The sequence below is a fragment of the Pseudophryne corroboree genome, chromosome 2 (genome assembly GCF_028390025.1).
Source record: "Pseudophryne corroboree isolate aPseCor3 chromosome 2, aPseCor3.hap2, whole genome shotgun sequence".
In the NCBI taxonomy this organism is placed as follows: Eukaryota; Metazoa; Chordata; class Amphibia; order Anura; family Myobatrachidae; genus Pseudophryne; species Pseudophryne corroboree.
The window spans coordinates 770,232,163-770,252,758 of record NC_086445.1 but is presented as its reverse complement, the minus strand read 5'-3'; positions in this window follow the sequence as shown (position 1 = coordinate 770,252,758).

Below are 20,596 nucleotides of genomic sequence, written 5' to 3'. Positions count from 1 at the left end.
CTTACAGTTCAACTTTAAAGATTTACCTATGTCCACCGTCATTCATGACATTACTGTCAGCATTTAGTTTTAGACTGAGCAAATGAACACATAGCTTTGCTAAACATCAGTGATATGTAATTAAATCAGTATTATAACGGTGACTTCCACATGGACTGTGCAACTTGATAGACCTGTTTAAAATACAAAAAGCCAGCATTCCATTAAGGAGCTGCTTCATTTAAAAAGTTGAAATGTATCTTTTTTATTTAATTTACATCTTAACATGAGAGTGATAGCAGCTTACGCATTTCAAGCAGCATCTGCCTTTAATCATAGCTGCCAGCCCAACAGATCTATGATTAAGGGCAGGAGCTGCCTCAAATGCATAAACTGCTATCACTTCTCATGCAAATTAAATAAAGACCTTTTCAACTAAGCAGTTTCTGGAATGCTGGCATAGTGTAGTATATTCTTAGATTTAGTATAGTAGTTTGGAAAACGTTTCAAGAAAACAAATTTATTTTTTAACTGATTTATCAAAAACTTATATTCCTATGGGGAAAAAAAAAATATCTGCATAACAATTGTCATGCTTTTTTATTGTACTATTCTAAAGTTATTCCTTTTGTAAGTGTAATGGAAGGCTCAGTTACGCCTTAAGTATACCATTCTGGGAGTAAAAGAAACATCCATTCATCTATTTATATAACGTAGCTTGTGCCATGTGTCAGGGTAGATGTACTCAGGGCATATAGCGTGATTGGGAGATAAAGTGGAGTTTGGCCAATTACAGGGTGGTATGCAGGGGCGTTTTAAGAGAGGATGAGGTCTGTGTGCAGCCTCCTCCGTCCGGGCCTCCTCTCTGCCGGAAGCCTGCAGCGGCGCAGTGCTGTAGAGAGTCTGAGCAGTAGAGTGCTCAGACACTAGTGTGCATGCACAGATCCCCAGGAAAATGGCGCTGTGGTCACTTACATGGTGATTTCAGATACACCAGTGGTGGTGTAGCCATAAAAAAAAAAACTATGCATGCTGCTGTAGAGGTGAGCATTTCTTCTTCTCTAAAGCTGCAATTAGTACCCAATCCTCCCCTTCTCAGTGCCCTTGCATGTTTGCCCCGGGCTGCTCAGTATTGGGCCAGAATTGTGAGACACTTTTTTTTTACTTTCACTATTGGGCCCAATATAGGTATAATGTGTCCATGTCATTTGTGCACACCTTAATACTTTTTCATATGCACAGTAGGCATGGAGCATCTTAATGTGCACACAATAGAAGCCAGACTGTATGTTACACTGTTATACTGCTAGCCAAATTATACATGTGGAACAGTCATGCCAGAGCTATGTGCTCACACCCCAGGCTAACATTTGGCAGCAAGCCCATGCTGTCTATTATCAAGAAAATGGGAAATGGAGCCTTAATATTATACTGTAGGCAGCTTTCATGAAGGGAGAAATATAGCAATCACTCTTAAAACCACAATGGGATGTCTTTGTAGAATGTAGTTCTAAAAGGTGTTGGATTTTAGTAAGGCTAACTTTGCAGCAATGGGGGGATGTGTTAGTGATCAACTGGCACATTGGAGGAACTTGAAATTAGTGCAGGATAGGTGGAAAAAAAATGCAATACTAGAGACAACAGATCTTTGTATCAAAAGTAACAGGAAAAGTAAAGCCAGTGTGGTTTACGAAAGAAGAAGCAAGTAGTGTGAAAGCAAAAAAGATGGCCTTTAGGAAATGTAAGGAGACTCAAAACATTGAGGACAAAGAGGTGTATCTTGCCAGAGGAAGAAGGCTAAGAAGGTAATCAGATGTGCAAAGGCAGTTATTGAAGAGAAAAGGGACCAAAAAAGTGGGTAAAGGGGGCAAAACTTTTTTTAAGTATATAAATGAAAGAAAAAAAATCAAAAAGAGGAATAAAAATACTTAAGACAGGTAGTGACTGTCTGATCAAGAGAGAGAAAGCAATAGCAGATCATCTAAATAATTATTTTTGCTCAGTATTCACTGCAGAAGGGGCCACAGTTTAGTTGCAAGAACATTCATAAAATGAGATAGATAAAGGTTTATTTACAGAGGAGAAGAACTCTCAGAATTGAAAGTGGGGCCAGAGGGATACATCCAAGGATACTAAAAGAACTTGAAGGTTTTCTGGTAACTCCATTAACATAATTATTCAACCACCAGGCGCTAGTTACAGGAGCAATTCCAGAGGACTGGAAAAGAGCTAATGTAATCCCACTGCACAAAAATGGAAGCAAGGAAGAGCCAAACAACTACTGACCAGTTAGCCTTACACAAGGGAAAATAGGGGAAATAATGGAAACACTATTAATAGAAAGATTTGTGGAATATCTCAAATCTAGCAATTTACAGAATCATAAACAGCATGGATGTACTGTGGGGGGGGAGATCATGTCAATCAAATCTTATTTACTTTTTTGATTAAGTGACTAAAGTAATAGATAAGGGGGGTATAAGTAGCTTATCTAGACTTTAGTAAAACTTTTCACACAGTCCCACGTCGTAGACTGCTAAACAAACTGTAAAGCTTGGGATTGGATTCTGTGACTTTTCAATCAATAAGATCTTGGTTGCAGGACAGGAAACAGAGAGTTGTAGTAAAAGGTGTATGTTTACTGGAAATAAAGGTTACTAGTGGAGTACCCCAGGGATCTGTACTTGGGCAAGTGCATTTTAATAACTTTTTTATGATATTATAAATGGTAAAAAAAATGGAAAGTATGGTTTTCTGCAGATGACACAAAAGCATGCAAAAGAGTAAACATACCAGGAGGGGTAAAACAAATGATTGAGGACCTAGTTAGACTAGAGGAATGGGCAAGAACGTGGCATCTATAAGTTAATGTCATAAAATGCACAATAATGCACTTGGGTCTCAAAAACCTAAAGGTTAAACATATATAGACAAAAGTGATTGGACAACACCCTCCCCCCGCACAAGCAAAATGATGTGCTCCTGCAACAGATACATGTTCTTGAAGGTATAAAACTGGTAGAATGGCACTGATTAGATCTTTTGCTAATGAAATGGCTTGCCGGAAGGAGCTAATTAAGTTTTAAAAGGCTGTGCAATGTCATGTTTCCAGAGTGATGCTGGACTGCCATTGCCATGTGGTGTCCTACTAGGTTCTATACTATCCCCCATGCTTTTTGCAGTACACATGCTCCCATTAGGTGAAATAATCAGGTGCCATGGCCTGGTCTACCACTGCTATGCAGATGATACACAACTGTACTTGTCCTTTGCTCTGGGCACTGATAACCCAATAGCAACCCTAAATGGCTGTCTAGCTGAGCTACAGGAGTGGATGAGTGCCAGTTGGCTGCGACTGAACCTGGATAAAACAGAGGTCCTTATGATACGACCGCAACATCCAAGGACAAGACCGCAGCATAGCCAACCAACTGTACTTACACTCTGGGATTCAGAATTACAGACCAGTGATCGTGTGCGGAATCTTGGTGTTGTCCTGGATGGGGGCTTGACACTTAAACATCAGATATAATCAAATCCTCATTCTTTCACCTGAGGAACATAGCCAGAATCAAGCACTTAATTCCCTCAGATGATCTGCCAAAAGTCATACATACATTTGTATCATCTCGATTAGACTACTGTAATGCCCTCTACCTTGGTCTTCCAGCAAAAGAATTGCACGCTTACAGCTGGTGCAAAACACAGCTGCCAGGCTGTTAACCAACCAGCCCCGTTCTAGCCACATAACACCCATCCTCTACTCCCTTCACTGGCTGCCTGTAAGATGGCGAATCATCTTCAAGATTGGCTTACTGAGTTTCAAAGCATTACATGACCAGGGCCCAAGGTACCTGAAGCAGCTTCTGACCGCATACTGCCCCACTCGATTACTGCGATCTGTAGATGAAGGACTTTTAGCAGTACCTAGAATCTCCTGTAATTCATCTGGTTGTCGAGCTTTTAGTCATGCGGCTCCGACTCTATGGAACTCACTTTCTCGCACAGTGCGAGAGGCCCCAACTATAGAATCCTTCAAAAGTAGACTCAAGACTTTCCTGTTTACTCAAGCATTTCCATAATGTCCCTTTTAGTATTTTCATGCTTCTGTATTTTATGAAAATGTACTTCATTATTTACTGTACTTCATTATTTTCTGTACTATATTATGCTATGTATCTGTTAAGCGCCTTGTGTCCTATTGAAGAAAGAGCGCTATATAAATAAAATTATTATTATTATTATTATTATTATTATTATTATATACAGAAAATTCGGTAACCTGGATGGACTGGCCAGCTGAGAGTCTAAATCTTAACCCCATTGAGAACTTCTGAGACGAACTGGAGTGACAGGTGCATTCCAGACCAATCCAACCTTCTTCAGCGTTACAGATAGTCACTGTACTTAAGGCAGAATGGTATAACATACTGCCTGCTGTTGTCCAGGAACTTCTGTCCCCATCAGAGTAGAAAGAATGGGATGTGAAAGATGTCTTTTATGACCTATATTCAGCCTAGTAATAACCATAGGTAGAATGTTTGTCTTACAAGTCAGCAACAGTGTGTGTGTGTGCGTGCGTGCGTGCGTGCGTGCGTGCGTGTGTGTGTGTGTGCAACTTACATATTTATTCATGTATTTACTTAAGTATTACAGGCTTAATATGACTCACAGTGACTAGGTTGGTATTATCGGAATTCTTGGTGGTCTTAAACAATTTCCTTCCTAAGTCTGTGTTTGGCTGTGTTTGGACTTCTGAGACAGATGTTAAGGCTTTTGGAAAATCGTTCATATAAACATGTTGTTAGTAACCACAGGTGGATATGGCATGGGTCATTGCATATGTAGTAAATGAAACTAATCGTTTATGTCCATAACACATTTCCTATTTTCTTCTTCATCTATTTGCCGTTGAGGAATTCTTTCTACAATCTTTGCACATTTTGAATCCTCTAAAAAAGAAAGAGTCTAATGCTTTAGATGCTTTAATTATGTAAAGAATAGTTATTTTAAATATTCATAATAACTATTAATTTTCTTTTACAGCAATACTTAAAACTAGCACTATTGTGCTTTTTTTGTATTCTAAAATCCTTGCATTGCTTTAACAATTTTTTACACATATCTGCTATGATATATTGGTAATGAATTACTTGTTTGCATATTTATTTATTTATTTTAACCAGAAAATGTTATCATTGCAATCTTGTGTATCCCTGATGCTTAAGATAGTTGCACAGTTTTCACTTAAGGTGGTTGGTCTTCATTAAACCTGAAAGTGGGGACACCACACTGCTTAAAACACAACCTTTAAGAGATTAAAGGTACATTGGACATTAAGTTTCATGTGAATGACACTTAACCAGGGCTGTCTTTTCATATGGGCTCAAGCGGCAGTTGCCCACGGACCCAGAAGTATAAGGGCCCAAGGTTGATAGATAGCTAAGGGTCTTCTTTCTTCAGGGGTACCGGATTTTTGAAAATCAGCTCTGGGGAACCAGAGATATCCGACTTCATAGTAGTGGCCCCCATCCAGGGGTATATCTAGGGGTCTGAGCGCCCCAGGCAAAGTAAGGGACTGGCGCCCCCCCCCCCCCCCCCCCCCATATTTGAAATAGGGAAGATGCATGTGCAAAAAAGGGACATGATCTTCTGGGAAAGAGGCATGACCATACAATAGTTCCCTAAATTCAAGTTATGCAACACAGTAGTAACCCTTATACACATCATGCCCACACGGTAGCAGTTCCCTTTACACATTATGCCCACACAGTAATTCATATAAAACTGAGGAGACATCAGCAGTGCCTGGCCTGGCTGAGGATGCAATGCCACCCAAGGCCAGGTAGTATAATCAAACAGTAGTGCAAAGAAGTGCAGTGCAGCACAATACCCAATGGTACAAGTAGAAACAAAAATGTTAGTGGTACTGTGTGCATACTCCAAGGGTGCACGCATGCCCAAAAAACATGTGTGGCCACATGCCACATGGGGCATGGCCAATGAAAATCGGGGTATGATACACATATGACCCCAATACTGCAGTGCCAGATACACATATGCCCCCAATAGTGCCAGATACACATATGCCCCCACAGTGCCAGATACACACATGCCCCCACAGTGTTAGATATGCCCCCACAGTTCCAGATACACATATTCCCCCACGTTGCCAGATATGCCCCCACATTGCCAGATACACATGCCCCCATGGTGCCAGAGATGCCCTACAGTGCCAGATGTGCCCCCATAGTGCTAATTATGCCCCCACAGAGCCAGATACACATATGCCCCCACAGTGCCAGATAAGTCCCCACAGTGCCAGTCATATAGTCATAGTCCCCATCCCCCTTCCAGTACATACCCATAGTCCCCTCCCAGTAAATAGTCATAGCCCCCACCTCCCCAAGAAATAGCCGTAGTCCCCCAGCACATAGCTGTATTCTCCACCTCTCCCAACACAGTCATACAGTAGTCCCTACCTGCCTCTCATCACATAACAAAAGTTTCCTGACAACATAGATAGCCATAGTCCCCCTCCCTGCACATAGCCCCTCTCATCTCCCCAAGCACATAGCCATAGACCCCATACCCCTCCCAGCACATAGCTGTAGTTCGCCCCTAGCACATAGTTGTAGTCTCCGCCACTCCCAGCACATACATAGACTCCCCACACAGCACATAGCCTTGGACCCCACCCCACAACATCCCAGCAGATAGCCGTAGTGTCTGGCAATACCTGCTGTGCCGAGCTGCCTGGGATGGAGAGCGGAGGTTTGCTCTCCAGGTAGAAGCTAGAGCTGGTGTATGGCACCGCACCAAACTAGGTGAAGAAACGGAGAAAAAAACTACAGCTCCCAGCAGCCCTTGCCGCCGGGAGCTCCCGACAGCAAGGGTTGCTGGGAGTTGTAGTTTATTTTCAGTTTCTTCCCTGTAGTGCATTGTGATGCCGGACACCGGCGGAGGCTCCTGCCTGCTGAGTGATCCTCCACCCTCCATCCCAGGCAATGCACAGGCAGCTCGGCACAGCAGGTATTGCCAGACACTACGGCTTAAGGGATTCCACCCATTGGCTGAGGGTGGCAATGTAGGGCGGCACCCCCTGCTCAGCTGGCGCCCCTGGCGAGTGCCATCTTGGCCAATGGGTAGATACGCCCCTGCCCCCATCCAAGCCTGTTAATTGTTCTTCCTAGCCAGATACCTTTGGTTCTGTCTGACATCAAGTTTTCTGAGGATATACTCCAAAAGCTGGGACTCTCTGAGTTCAGTGGACACTGGCACCTTGTCTCTACTTTGCCAAGAACCAGTGGTGTATTTACCGCAAGGTAACCCAAGTGGACGCTTAGGGCCCGACAGGTTTCATGGGCCGGCTGCAGTCTTCTCTCCTAAAACACAGTGCACTGAGTGGGACGTGTAGGAGCTGGCGTAAATGATGAATGAGAGGTGCGTCCGCTGCTCAGTTGAATAAAAATCAAAAGGTGAGGGGGGTGCTAGCAGCAGCCGACGTCCATGTAGGTAGGGTGTGCTGTTAGCGGCGGTCAATGGTCAGGGGAGGAGGGAATAAGGCGATGGATGCGGCAGCGGGTGGTGCCCGATAGTCGGGGGAGGTGTTAGCAGCTAGTGGTCACTACAGTGCAAGTCAAGGGAGGAGGGAATAGGATGGTGGATGTGGCGGCCGCCGGGGGAAGAAGATCCAGGGAGAGGGGGGGGGGGAAATAGAGAGCACACAGGAGATCAGTGCCCCGAAGAGCACTCAGCCGTCAGCACTACCAAGTAGGTGGAAGCGCTGATCATCTTATGCCAGCAAAGGAAAGCCGTGGACTACTGTAGTTCTATGTAGTAGGGTAAGGTAGGGATAGTTATCTCTGGACTTACTAGTTATATGTAGATAGGAGGCACCACACTTCTTTAAAAAAAAGACATCTTTTATAATCTAATATATGTTTATTACCACAATTGATCATTGTATTTTATATACTAGAACATCCTGGCTATTTGCAGTAAGTTTTGGGGGTTTTTGTTTATTTTTGGTACTTGAGGTTGGGCATAATGTGTTTTGCACTTCCCTCCTTGCTCACCTATTAGCTGCCATTTCTCTGCTGCTCGCTCTCTCCTCCTCTCTCTTGCTGCCTCTCTCTCATCTCTCTTCCCTGTCTCTCTCTGTTCCCCTCCTCTTTCTGCATATCTTCCACTCTCTCTCCTCTTTCTGCCCCTCTCTCAACTCTCTTCTCTCTTTCTCCCGCCGCCTTCCTCTCTCAGAAGAATCAGAATCAGTTATATTGGCCTTCGCCTGCCTGAAGAAATCAAGTTAAACATGCTGTGGCCGGGGTGTAGCTAGTCCTTTACTATCTTCGTTGCCCAATTTTTAGCTGTGGACAGGTACAGGTCCTGGAATAAAGCAGAAAAATAGGAAAGTGCCTCAAATGGCGCAATGCAGCTATAGTACTTGATGGTTTAAAATAAATGTCACCACATTTAAAGACAAGAATAGATACAACAAATATAAACCTTCCTAGTACACACAGCGCAATAAAAAAAAAAGGGAGAAATTACGTTCCTGATTGGATATGCAGACTCAGATGTCTCTGTCCAGCCTTCCAAGTGAGTAGAATCCAACTCGTATTATTTCAATATGAAACAGAAAAAATAAAAGGACAACCAATGTGTAGTATTTCACAACAATAAATAGGTCAAAAGTGTCTTTTGTGTCACTCAGTGATAGGTGGATATATCCACCTATCACTGAGTGAGTGGGGTACGCTGGATCTGGATATCTATGTCTACTCATTCAACGACACTTTTAACCTATTTATTGTTGTGAAATACTACACATTGGTTGTCCTTTTATTTTATTTTATTTTTTATTGCGCTGTGTGTACTAGGAAGGTTTATATTTGAGGTACAGGTCCTGGACTGAGGGAAGGTCGGCCCGATGATCTTCTCTGCAGTTCTGACCACCTTTTGGAGCCTGCATTTGTCCCTCGCACTTGCAGAACCGTACCATACCAGTATCGAGGAGTACAGTACCAAATCCACAATTGCGTAGTAGAAGAGGAGCAGAAGCTTCTGTGGTATGTTGAACTTCCTTAGTTGCCTAAGGAATAGCAACCTCTGCTGCAGTTTCCTGACAGTGGCATCAGCATTGGACCGCCATTTAAGGTCCTGGGAGATTGTGGTCCCTAGGAACTTGAAAGAGTCCACTAGCGATATCACACTGTCAGCAATCGTTAGCAAAGGTGCACTACCTGACTTATTCTTGAAGTCCACTATCATCTCGACATTTTTAAGGCGGTTGAGCTCAAGGTTGTTGTGGCTGCACCACTGGGCCAACTGGTCTACTTCCCGTCTATAGGCCGATTCATCCCCGTCCTTCATTAGGCCGATGACGGTGGTGTCATCTGTGAATTTGATGATCTTTATGATCTTTACTGGTTGAGCCTCTGAGATGCAGTCATTTGTGTACAGGGAGAAGAGCAGGGGTGAGAGGACACAGCCCTGAGGGGCCCCTGTACTAATGGACCCCGCTTGAGAGGTGAATTCCTCCGCTTTCACCATCTGTGTCCTATCTGTCAGAAAGTCTACTATGCAGGAACAGGTAGCTTCTGGGACACCAAGGCGAAGTAATTTGAGGTGGAGGATGCTGGGGACGATTGTATTGAAGGCCGAGCTAAAATCGACAAACAGGACCCCTAGGTACCGGGAAAGTCTAGGTGCTGTAAAATTTCGTGCAAGCCCAGGTTGACTGCATCCTCGTCACACCGATTTGATTGATAGGCAAACTGTATGTGGTCCAGTTGGGGGCCAGACACAGTTTTCAGGTGATTAAAAACCAGACGCTCGAACATTTTCATGACCACAGACATCAGTGTTATCGGCCTGTAGCTGTTCAGGTTCGTGATAGAGTGTTTCTTGGGGACCGGGATGAGAGTGGACCTTTTGAGGCAGGAAGGGACTTTCTGTAGCTCCAGCAATTTGTTGAAGATCTTGGTGAATATGGGGACGAGCTGACCCACACATGCTCTCAGGACAGATGGTGACACTCCGTCAGGACCCGGAGCTTTCCTGGGTTTGGCCCTTCTGAACAGTGCCTCCACCTCTTCTTGGGTGACTTGCAGTGCCTGGAGTTGGCTGTCGGTGTTTGGGGCATTGTAGATGTGATTGTTTGGGTCGCAGGGGACTTCTTTTGCGAACTTGCAATAAAAGTGGTTCAGCTCGTCTGCTAGGTCTTGGTGCATGGTGGTGGACTTCTATATTTTCTTGTAGTTGGTTATGGATTGCATTCCTTTCCATACATATACGGGGTGGAGAGATCATCTGTCAGCTTGTCCGATGACTGCTTTTTTGCTAGCCTGATTTCTTTAGTCAGAGAGTTCCTAGTTCAGTTGTATAGTGCTCAGTAACCTCTGCTATAGGTCTCCTCTTTGGCCGCATCTCTCTGCCACTCACTTTCTCCTCTTTCTGCCTCTCTCTCTCTGCTGCCTTCCTCTTCTGTATCAATTGTCAGCTCCACCTAAAGAAATTAATAGAACCCTGTAGGCTCTGCTCTTTGGGGACAATTATGCTCATCTCCAGCCTCTGCCACCAGCAGCTTTCAAAGCAGCAGTGTGTCTACTAGAAGAGCTGCTGCTGGTGGTGGAGGATGGAGATGAGCCAAATCAGTCCCCATGTCGCCGGAAAGGAGGCTCCAGATCTGGCCCACTGTAGGAGTGCAGGTATTACCTGCCCTGATGATGATGCTGCCTCATGGACGTGCAAAGGAGGGAGACATAAAACAGCAGGCACAGCCAGGGGTTGGTAATGCCAGCATACAGTGCTGTGAATTGTTTGAGGAGGGGGGGGGGCAAATCGGTGTCTCGCTTAGGGCCCCATGTGGTCTAAATCCACCTCTGCCCAGAACCAGAGATATCAGCCTTCTAGCAGCTGGTCCCTGCTCCAGCTCCACACGCCTGGTATGCAGTTTTATATTTTCATAAGTGGATTGCTCTGGCTCCTGAGCTCTGATTCCCAATTCCCCAGAACCTCCTGGAATGTGTGACTTTCTATTTTTTTTTTTATACCAATAAAAGCTAAGAAATGTATTTCCAGGAACTGGAGATATCTGCAGTCAAGCAAGCTGCCCTCCCACTGGAAAATTATGAATTTTAAGCCCACTCCACTAATTCCTCCTCCCCTGCATATTAAACACCCCCTACCACCTTAGAAGTTATGTACCAGGGCCCCATTTATTCAGCCCTATGCCCCCTTCTACAATTTAGTGTTCTCCTTCCCGTCCCATCTCCCACCATCTGTACAGTAAAGGAGTAATTAGCAGAAAGTACTGCTCCAGGTCCTACTTGATGAGTGGAAGAAAGAAAACCACCCTGTCGCCCGCTGGACATCAGAGCTGCTGCTGATAGCAACCCCTACCAGTGGAGTAAGGGTAGGGGTCCCAGTGCATTACTTTGCCCAGGGGCCTACACTGCTATTAACAAAAACATAAATATATTGGGTGCTGTAGTAAATGTTTGCTTTATCTCATGTACCTAATTGTGGAACCTCTTCAAAATCAGGAAATGTATATGAGTTTGCTACCATATTTTGCAGATAATTTTAACCCTTTGCTGCAGAGGATGAGTTGATGAGTTGTTTTTTTATCTGTCCACTCTGGCTTCCAAAACTTAAAGGACTCTTATAATAGAAAGCAGGGAGTGCCCTCTTTCATATTATTGATTCCCTTAGCATTTATTGTTTAGTGAATGATAAGCAAACAATGCTACATCAAAAATGTATATGAGGGAGGACACTATGTGCATATTCATTCCCCAAAATATCACTAGTATCCATGAGAGCAACATGAGAAATACAGCACTAGCTTGATAATTCTCTCATTGGTGGTACAATGGCCCTCATTCCGAGTTGTTCGCTCGCAAGCTGCTTTTAGCAGCTTTGCACACACTAAGCCGCCGCCTACTGGGAGTGAATCTTAGCTTATCAAAATTGCGAACGAAAGATTAGCAGAATTGCGAATAGACACTTCTTAGCAGTAGCTCCACACTTACTCGGCAACTGCGATCAGTTCAGTCAGTTTCGTTCCTGGTTTGACGTCACAAACACACCCAGCGTTCGTCCAGACACTCCTCCGTTTCTCCAGCCACTCCCGCGTTTTTCCCAGAAATGGTAGCGTTTTTTCACACACTCCCATAAAACGGCCAGTTTCCGCCCAGAAACACCCACTTCCTGTCAATCACACTACGATCAGCAGAACGAAGAAAAAACCTTGTAATGCCGTGAGTAAAAAACCTAACTGCATAGCAAATTTACTTGGCGCAGTCGCACTGCGGACATTGCGCATGCGCATTAGCGACTAATCGCTCCGTTACGAAAAAAAAATAACGAGCGAACAACTCGGAATGACCACCAATGTCAGCTGGTTTAACAATCAAAAGCAGAAACAAATTTGTGCCAGCGTTGACTGTTGTTTATAAGTGTAACTGCAACTGACGGATCTCTTACTCCTTATTCAATGCAATTTAGCAAATGAGGAGCAGTAAAAACTGACAACTGCAGATATATTTTTCCTTACTTATCGGTCTTCTTTATACTGAGGATTGATACTCACAGATTATCTCATGTGTGGCTTACGCTAATTGGTTAATATTGCTAAATACATGTAAAACTTGATTGGTCATAAGGTAATATTAACCTGTATGTGTCTATTACCTGGTGCATTTTATTTGTGTTAATGTTTTTATCTGTCTGTAATTCTTTGTATGTTTCTTATTATTTTACCTTTTCATTTAATAAGGGAAAGTTTATCCCTTTATTCTTTCTCTTACTTCTCTTGCACTTTATCCTCTCTACAGTACATGGTGTCTATGTTTAGCTTGTTTTAGATTGTATTATTAAAAGTCTTTGCTTCTCTGCCCCTTTGTTACTAACCATGATAGCACCCATATTTGTAAACGGTAACCCCCCTTTAAAATGATGTGGTCCACTTTTAGCTATTATCTGGTGATCACCTTGAATCCATACCATGAAGAAATCTGACAGTTCTGGGAAAACCAGGTGGAAAGGTCAGGTCATAAGTTTATGTCAATAATGAGCAGAACAGATCAGAGTTTAAGGGATGGCACTCTAGTTAGGCCAGGAACCAGCTGGAGGCATATAGAGAAGTCACCAATATAACATACAGAAACACTGGACAGTGAAGCTAAATTATCTGGAACTTCCTGTAGCCAAAGTAAGGTTAATATAGGCATCCTGAGTAGAACAGCCCACCTCCAGTGACAGCAATGACCACACGATTACACGTATAAGAAGTTTGCTGGGAGTCATCCCTATAGAGATTGCATAGGCTGCCAACAGACAATGGAGTCAATCAGGAGAAATCAGTGGAACTAACCCTCAGGAATCAGCAGCATGTAACCCAGTAAGTTTTTGCTAAGGTCTATCCTTGTGTATCAATGCCTATAGATTGTAAGCTTGCGAGCAGGTCCTTCCTACCTCTATGTCTGTCTGTTTTTACCCAGTTTTGTTCTATTACTGTTGTTCTAATTGTAAAGCGCAACGGAATTTCCAGCGCTATAAAAGAAGCTGTTAATAAATAAATAAATAAATAGGTTTTTCTGATGCCTAATAGCGAATGCATAGTATTTTGTAAGCAAAACATGGACATAAGTCGGTGTATGGATGTATGCATGGTGTAAACTAGTTGCAGATACTGCTAGCGCTGAGGATTAAGCATCTCAAGATGTGTATGATTCTGCATATGGGAAGAAATACACTACTTTTTCATGTTAATTTTTGTGATAAAGAAAGTATCAGCCCCTGTGGGTTTGTGTTTGGTTACATCTGTTGGGCTCGAAACTCTAGTGGACCTTGTAGGAGAATGTCTGCTTGAAAAATGATACAGGGGATTGGGTAAAAACCTGAACCATTCAGACCCTGGACCGATGTCCTGCAGTAACCTCTGCAATGTGGTGCTTGCAATGCACATCCTCATCTGTGGGGAGTGTTTGTGACAGCTGTCACCAGGGAGATGGGAAGGGAGAGATTACAGCCTCCCCATATGGTCCAGAGACACACAGGGTGGCTTAAAATCAACCCAACCCCCAAACCCCACCCCCCACCCCCACCACCACCATCCACACCCCGCCTCGCCGGACAGGGATGTGCACTAAAAGCACCAGAGTGGCAGAGGTTGCTGCAGGGAGCCAGTCTGGTCCAGCATTCCGGGGTCTGGACCATTCCGATTTTTACCCAGCCTCAGGATACAGGTCACCATATTCATTCCAGGGCAGAAGTAGTAGTAGTAATAATAATAATAGTGTTATAATTATTATTATTACAAAAACCACAACAACAGATACTGTATAGGCTTATAATGTGTATCTAATAATGTTCCACAAACACAACGCTATAACTAAACAAACAAACCCTCAGGGACAGAGTTACTTTTGGAGCAAATCTTGCATTTTTTCCCATGTGCAGAAAACTTCTGGCTAGATTTATCAAAGTTTGCAGAAAGATAAAATGGAGAGAGATAAAGTACTAACCAATCAGCTTCTCATACCCCTTTCACACTGAACTCAGAACCCGGATTATTGATGGGGCAAGCTGGCACGACCTGGGTCCTGGTTCGGTGTGAAAGAGTTGACCTTGGTATTGCATTCTGGGTCTGTGAGATGCCTCCAAACATCATAAGTGTGCTGATATGTGGAGTGGTGGAAAACTACAGGATGAAACCAGAAGAGCATTAATTCTGAGTCTCCTCCATACAGTATGAAACACACGTAAAACAGTTCTCTCCATACCTTTTACAGATTTAAATAGTTTTGCTCCACGACTACTGTAAATCTAACTGAAACTTTGTCTCTGCACATTCCATGAAAACACAGTGTACAGATGTGTCCTCTTACATCTTTCATCCGTGCTCTACAAGTCGCGTTACACATAACGTATGAGTGACGTGTGACTCGATAGCACAGAGCATCTTTTTTTGCATTTTCCCATGAAAATGCGTATTAATCGCAAGAAATAAGATGCAAGAGCAGCTTCTGCTGACTAAAATAATATACAGCATGCCTAGATTCTGTGTGTGACTGCGACTGTATTTGCATACAAAATGCTATGCTACAGTACAGTGTTTTCCTGGAAAACACTGTAATGTGGCATTTCGGATACAGATACAGCCACAATTACACATAAAATATAGAAATGCTCAGGGCCGGTGCAAGGTCTCTCTGCACCTTAGGCAAAACTTCAGCCTAGCACTCCCTAACCTGCAAACCCCCCCTCCCCACCACCACACCTCACAAAGGGGAGATGAAGGTGGGCACTAGCTGGGTTGGGGTGAACTGCATAATTATACATATACAGAGAAAAGGGACAACTCTCAAGGACTTTTAAAATAATAAAGTATATTGTAAACAAAGTCACATAGTTTTATGACTTTGTTCACAATATAAGTTCTTGAGTGCTGTCTATTTTTTATATACTGTATAATACTGTACATGGAGGGGTTATTCAATTGGGTTGGGTATGGGATGCCGCCGGTCAGAATACTGACAGTGGCATCCCGATCACCATAATACCAACATTTTCAATGAAGTTACTTAACCTTATCCCTTACACTATCCCTTCTGCTAGCCTAACCATAACCCTCCCAGGCATTCTAACATTCAGGATGCCAGCTGTCGGGATTCCGGCGTTGACATTCTGACAGGTGTCGGGGTTCTGGCACCAGTAATCTAATCGCCAGCAACCTTTCCGCCAGGATGCCAAATACATCCCTTTAATTGTACATGTATACATACATACTGTATATACGCACAGACATTCATATATTTGTATGCTCCTGTCTGTGTACCATCCCCTCATCTGTAAGTTCATTACTGACCTGCATACAGAGACATCCTTCAGTTTTTTGCTTGATGAATTCAGTGGTGCCCTCCAGTGGTTTGCGCCCCTAGGCAGCCGCCTAAAGCTGCCTAATGGTAGAGCCGGCCCTGGAAATACTGCATATGATCTTAATCAGCAGAAGCTGTTTGTGCAGACTATTGCATTACTTTGCAAATAAGATGAATTGTCACAGGAAAAAAAGGCAAAAAAAAGATACTCGGTGCTACCAAGTCCCACCACGACATGGCGCGACTTGGAGAGCTGTTTAGTGTGACTGCAATAAGGATGTAAGAGGACACATCTGTATGAGTGTGCTGTGTATCTATGCAGTTGAATGTTCCGCTGTTGCAGAACAACAACACAGGAAACCTGTTTCTGTACTCCTGTTTATGCTGTTCTAATATTGTTTTATCATCTGTGTATTTTTATCAGTCTTATCTTAGAAGTAAAAATAATGTTCTACATTTAGGCTGTAACACTCATCATTTAGTATAGATCTAATTGTTATGAACCACAAGCAGTGGTTCATTCCTGTTTGCTTTCCGTTTATGTATTTTGTATTATAGTTCTGTTCGCATGCCAGGATTTCCATTACACTGGTTTAGAAGACTCTTGTTGGCCACCGGTGGTGAGTCTGTGTAATTGCAGCCTGTTTCTATGTGTTTAGCCTCACCTGTCTGATAGTTGATCATTATGTGGTGAGTCTCTGTACTGCAATCTGGCTCTTGTCTGTGTTACTCTCACCTGCAGGTATTTGGCCATTACAGTGTGCCTGGACTCCAGCCATCCTGATTGGGGCGTGTTCCCTTATTACCCAGCTAGCTCTGCAGTTCGGAGCTGGTGATAGACGTTTTGTTAAGATACCTGTATGTTCCTGATAAGTGTCTTGTACAGTATTGCATCTGTGTCCAGGCCCTGTCTGATATTGGAATCCTGTGTACTGAGTTCTGTCAGAGTCCGGAGTTTCTGCTGAGCTGCTTCCTGCCTTGGTGTGTTCCTGTCAATAATACCTGTGGTATTGCCTTTTCCAGATCCAGTTATCCTGTGTCTTGGTGTCCTCTGGGCTGTTGTCGGAATCCTGCCTGCCCTCCGTTTCTGTGAGCCTGTGTCTGCGGCTTTGGGGGTTCTTGTCCGTCCGCCGGTGTTTACACCGGTTTCGTGAGTAGCAGCTTTGCCGCACCGTGAGGCCTTGGCCGTAGCTTCTTGTTATATTTGCTTTGGATTTTCTGCAGAGGGTTCTGCGTATGCTGTCATCGCTGGTACAAAGCAGTATTGTGTTGGCGTGTGGACAGCATTTAATTTGTTGTAGTTCGTCCTGGCGGCTGTGCCGCACATACTTCCTTTGAGTTCTGTAGCACCCCTAACTGGGTATTTCCATCTTTATTTAGAGGTTCCCCTTGTCATTGCCTCTTCACAGTTTATGCCTTGTCTCCATTTAAGACCGGGGGGCATCGGAGTTGGGCAGACTTAATCCGCCCTTCAAACGCGGCTGCCGTGGGCACAAGCAAACATAGTCTCGCAGGCGTAGGCTGATCATGAGGGTGAGACAACGGAGTCAGGGTACCTTAGGGGTTGCTGCTGAGCTCTGTTTCCACTGCAGCATTACGTTCCTGTGCTCGGGGCTTGTCCACCCGGAGTACCGAGTACAGTGAACGTAACACTAATGGGATGTGTTGTGATGCTATCTGAAGATTCAGTTGAAAACTAACTGATGAAAAATCAGTTTGAATCCAGATAGTTATGTATCTATGTCCGTCCAGTTAAAATAAGGTAATAATCTAATTTTTATCAATGTAATCAGCTCTGTTCTAACAAAAAAAGCTTTGTAAAAATTGCTAAAGTATCTCGGTAGTTTAATACCTATATAAACTTAACCATATAATTGTAAGTTTAAAAACCATATAATAGTAACTGTAAAAAACGAACTGGTGAGCGGGGGTCTCGATCCCGCAACCCTGTGCTTTGGAGTCCGTAGCTTGACTGTGTGAGCCACAGGAGCTCTTAGCATAAGCTGCCATGGAAATAATACTTGTAGTTATTCTTGTTAAAGTACCTATACTTTTCTCTGTGATGCCAAAACCTTGTTTCAAATGTATATAATACTTCTGTTATTATTTGTTATTAAATTATTATTATCTACATATGTATGTTACCTCTATAAGACATTGTTATATATTTTCATATGAAAGTTATGACGATCTCTATTAGAAATATGTGCCTGGTTAATTAAGTATATGCAGGTGTACTTAGGAAAGGTGAACATTCCGATTGGCTGAAGCCAGTTTAAATACATACGAGATTAAGACACCTGCATACACCTCCTTAGGAAACCGCTAAATCACTACAGCGGAGAAACATGTAGTGGACTCCTGACTGTGTCTGAACATTCACACTGGTGCCCTTTGTTGCCTATGTGGAAGCCGTGCACGGTCTTCCCCCAGTGAGCATTACTGTCAGGGTCATCAGCTTCAACTATCTCCTGCTAAGGTGGTCAACCTGCGTTGACAGCTGTAGAAATCTTGGTTCAGTGGACCCCGAGCCGCGATCATCAGTCTGCTCTGGATATTACTGAGGTTCCATTCTAGTGGATGCCGTGCCATGGCTGTTAGCTCTGCACCTTGCCGGGGTCGGGAGCTCCGGATATCACCTATTGTGGTGGTTAGCTTGCACTGGCAGCTGGAAAAACCCTGCTTCAACGGACCCTGTGCCGCGGTCACCAGCTCCACTCTGATCATCATCCGTTTCGGTGGTGAGTCTGCCTTTGAAAGTACAGAGATCTTGCTCCAGTGGAAGTCGTGCTGTGGCTGGAAACTCTGGTATTTATACCGAACTCACCTTTCTGCTAGCGCCCAGTCCAGGGCTACAATAACGGGTCTACTGACTTAACCAAATATAAATGAGCCATACTGCTGGTGCCTAAATATATCTGTAGCACCGTGACTTTGGGAACATTGCTAACGCAACAAATTGCAACAATTACCTTTCACCGGATAATCCCAAAATAATTGGAAAATGATTGTGCTACACATGATTGGTCTTATTGGCAACTATTGAGAATGTTTTTAATTAGAGATCTTTTTAAGGAAATGTGATATTAACTGTTAATTAAACAAATGATTTTAAATTTATAAAGCACTCCTTATCATTGGTCTTTAGTATCAATGTATATATATAAAATAATATACAGCATGCCTAGATTCTGTGTGTGACTGTATTTGCATACAGAATGCTATGCTACAATACTGTGTTTTCCTGGAAAACACTGTAATGTGGCATTTCGGATACAGATACAGCCACAATTACACATAAAATATAGGAATGCTGCATAAGATCTTAATCAGCAGAAGCTGTCCGTGCATACTATCGCATTACTTTGCAACTAAGATGCATTGTCACAGGAAAAAAAGGAAAAAAAAAGATACTCGGTGCTACTGAGTCCCGCAACGACATGGCACGACTTGAAGAGCTGTTTAGCGTGACTGCAGTAAGGATGTAAGAGGATACATCTGTATGAGTGCGCTGTGTATCTTTGCAGTTGAATGTTCCGCACTGTATACAGTATAATGGACTTTTCAATGTTGGCATGGAAAGGAGGACAAGGAATAAGAGGAGGAAGGAGAGGAGAAAGAAGAAGATCTGTACTGTTATTTAGTGATATTAAATCCTTACATTATAATGGACTTTTCAGTGTTGAACAAATACAGGTCTGCTGTATGTAAAACATCCAAAGAAAAGCATGGAAAGGAGAAGGAGGAGTAAGAGGAAGGAAAGGAGGAAGGAGAGGAGGAAGAAGAAGGTCTGTACTGTAATTGAGTGATATTAAATTCCTACCAATTGTGTAAATTACATAATTGCTCAAAAGCAATCTAGTCCACAATAAACAATCCTACTTCATTAACCTGTAAAATTAAAATTTATAAATTTTATTTAAAAATAAAAATCAACTCAATAGTGTCAAGCAACCCAGTAAACAGGAAAGTACTCACATTAGATAGGATAAACAAAGTAATGCAGTTTTTTCTACATTTAGGGATAGTTTATTACATAAACATTATTTACAAATTCTAACATGGAAATTGGTAACATAGAATTATATTTACATTTATAAATTTCTTTACAAAATCATTTCAGTCTTTACATTTTTTTCTTTAACGTTATAAACGTAATGAGCGTGACATAACAAAAGGTTTTCTTGTACATATAAATAAATATGTAATAGCCGTGACTTTAGACATAATAGCCAAAGGAGAGTATAATTTCTATATTTAAACAAATGTAGACACATTAAGGGTAATCTTACAGAATGCTCTGTCTTAATGATAACTGATCCTATACAAATATATTTTGGAAATGCTAAATGCCTACAACTGAAGATGTCTATAGACTTTTTGACATGCACAACACATAAAACACAATAAGTAGCATTCGCATGTATAAATTTACATCTTAAATAAAATGTTAATATGACCACATGCAACATTTTATTCACTTCATGGCAATTTCTACAAAGCATCATATTCCTCATGCATAAAGCTGCTATGAGAAGTGTGGCACCACAATGAAAGCAATAAATACAATATAAGAATGGCAACAGAATACGTATTTTATGAAAATACACCCATAAAAGAGATTCTGTTAAATATTTCTAACTGCCCAGGATAGCGCTAAAATCTTGTAATTTGGGCCAACACATAAAATAGATACAATGTTTGGCACATTCGTTATATTATTCCACCGT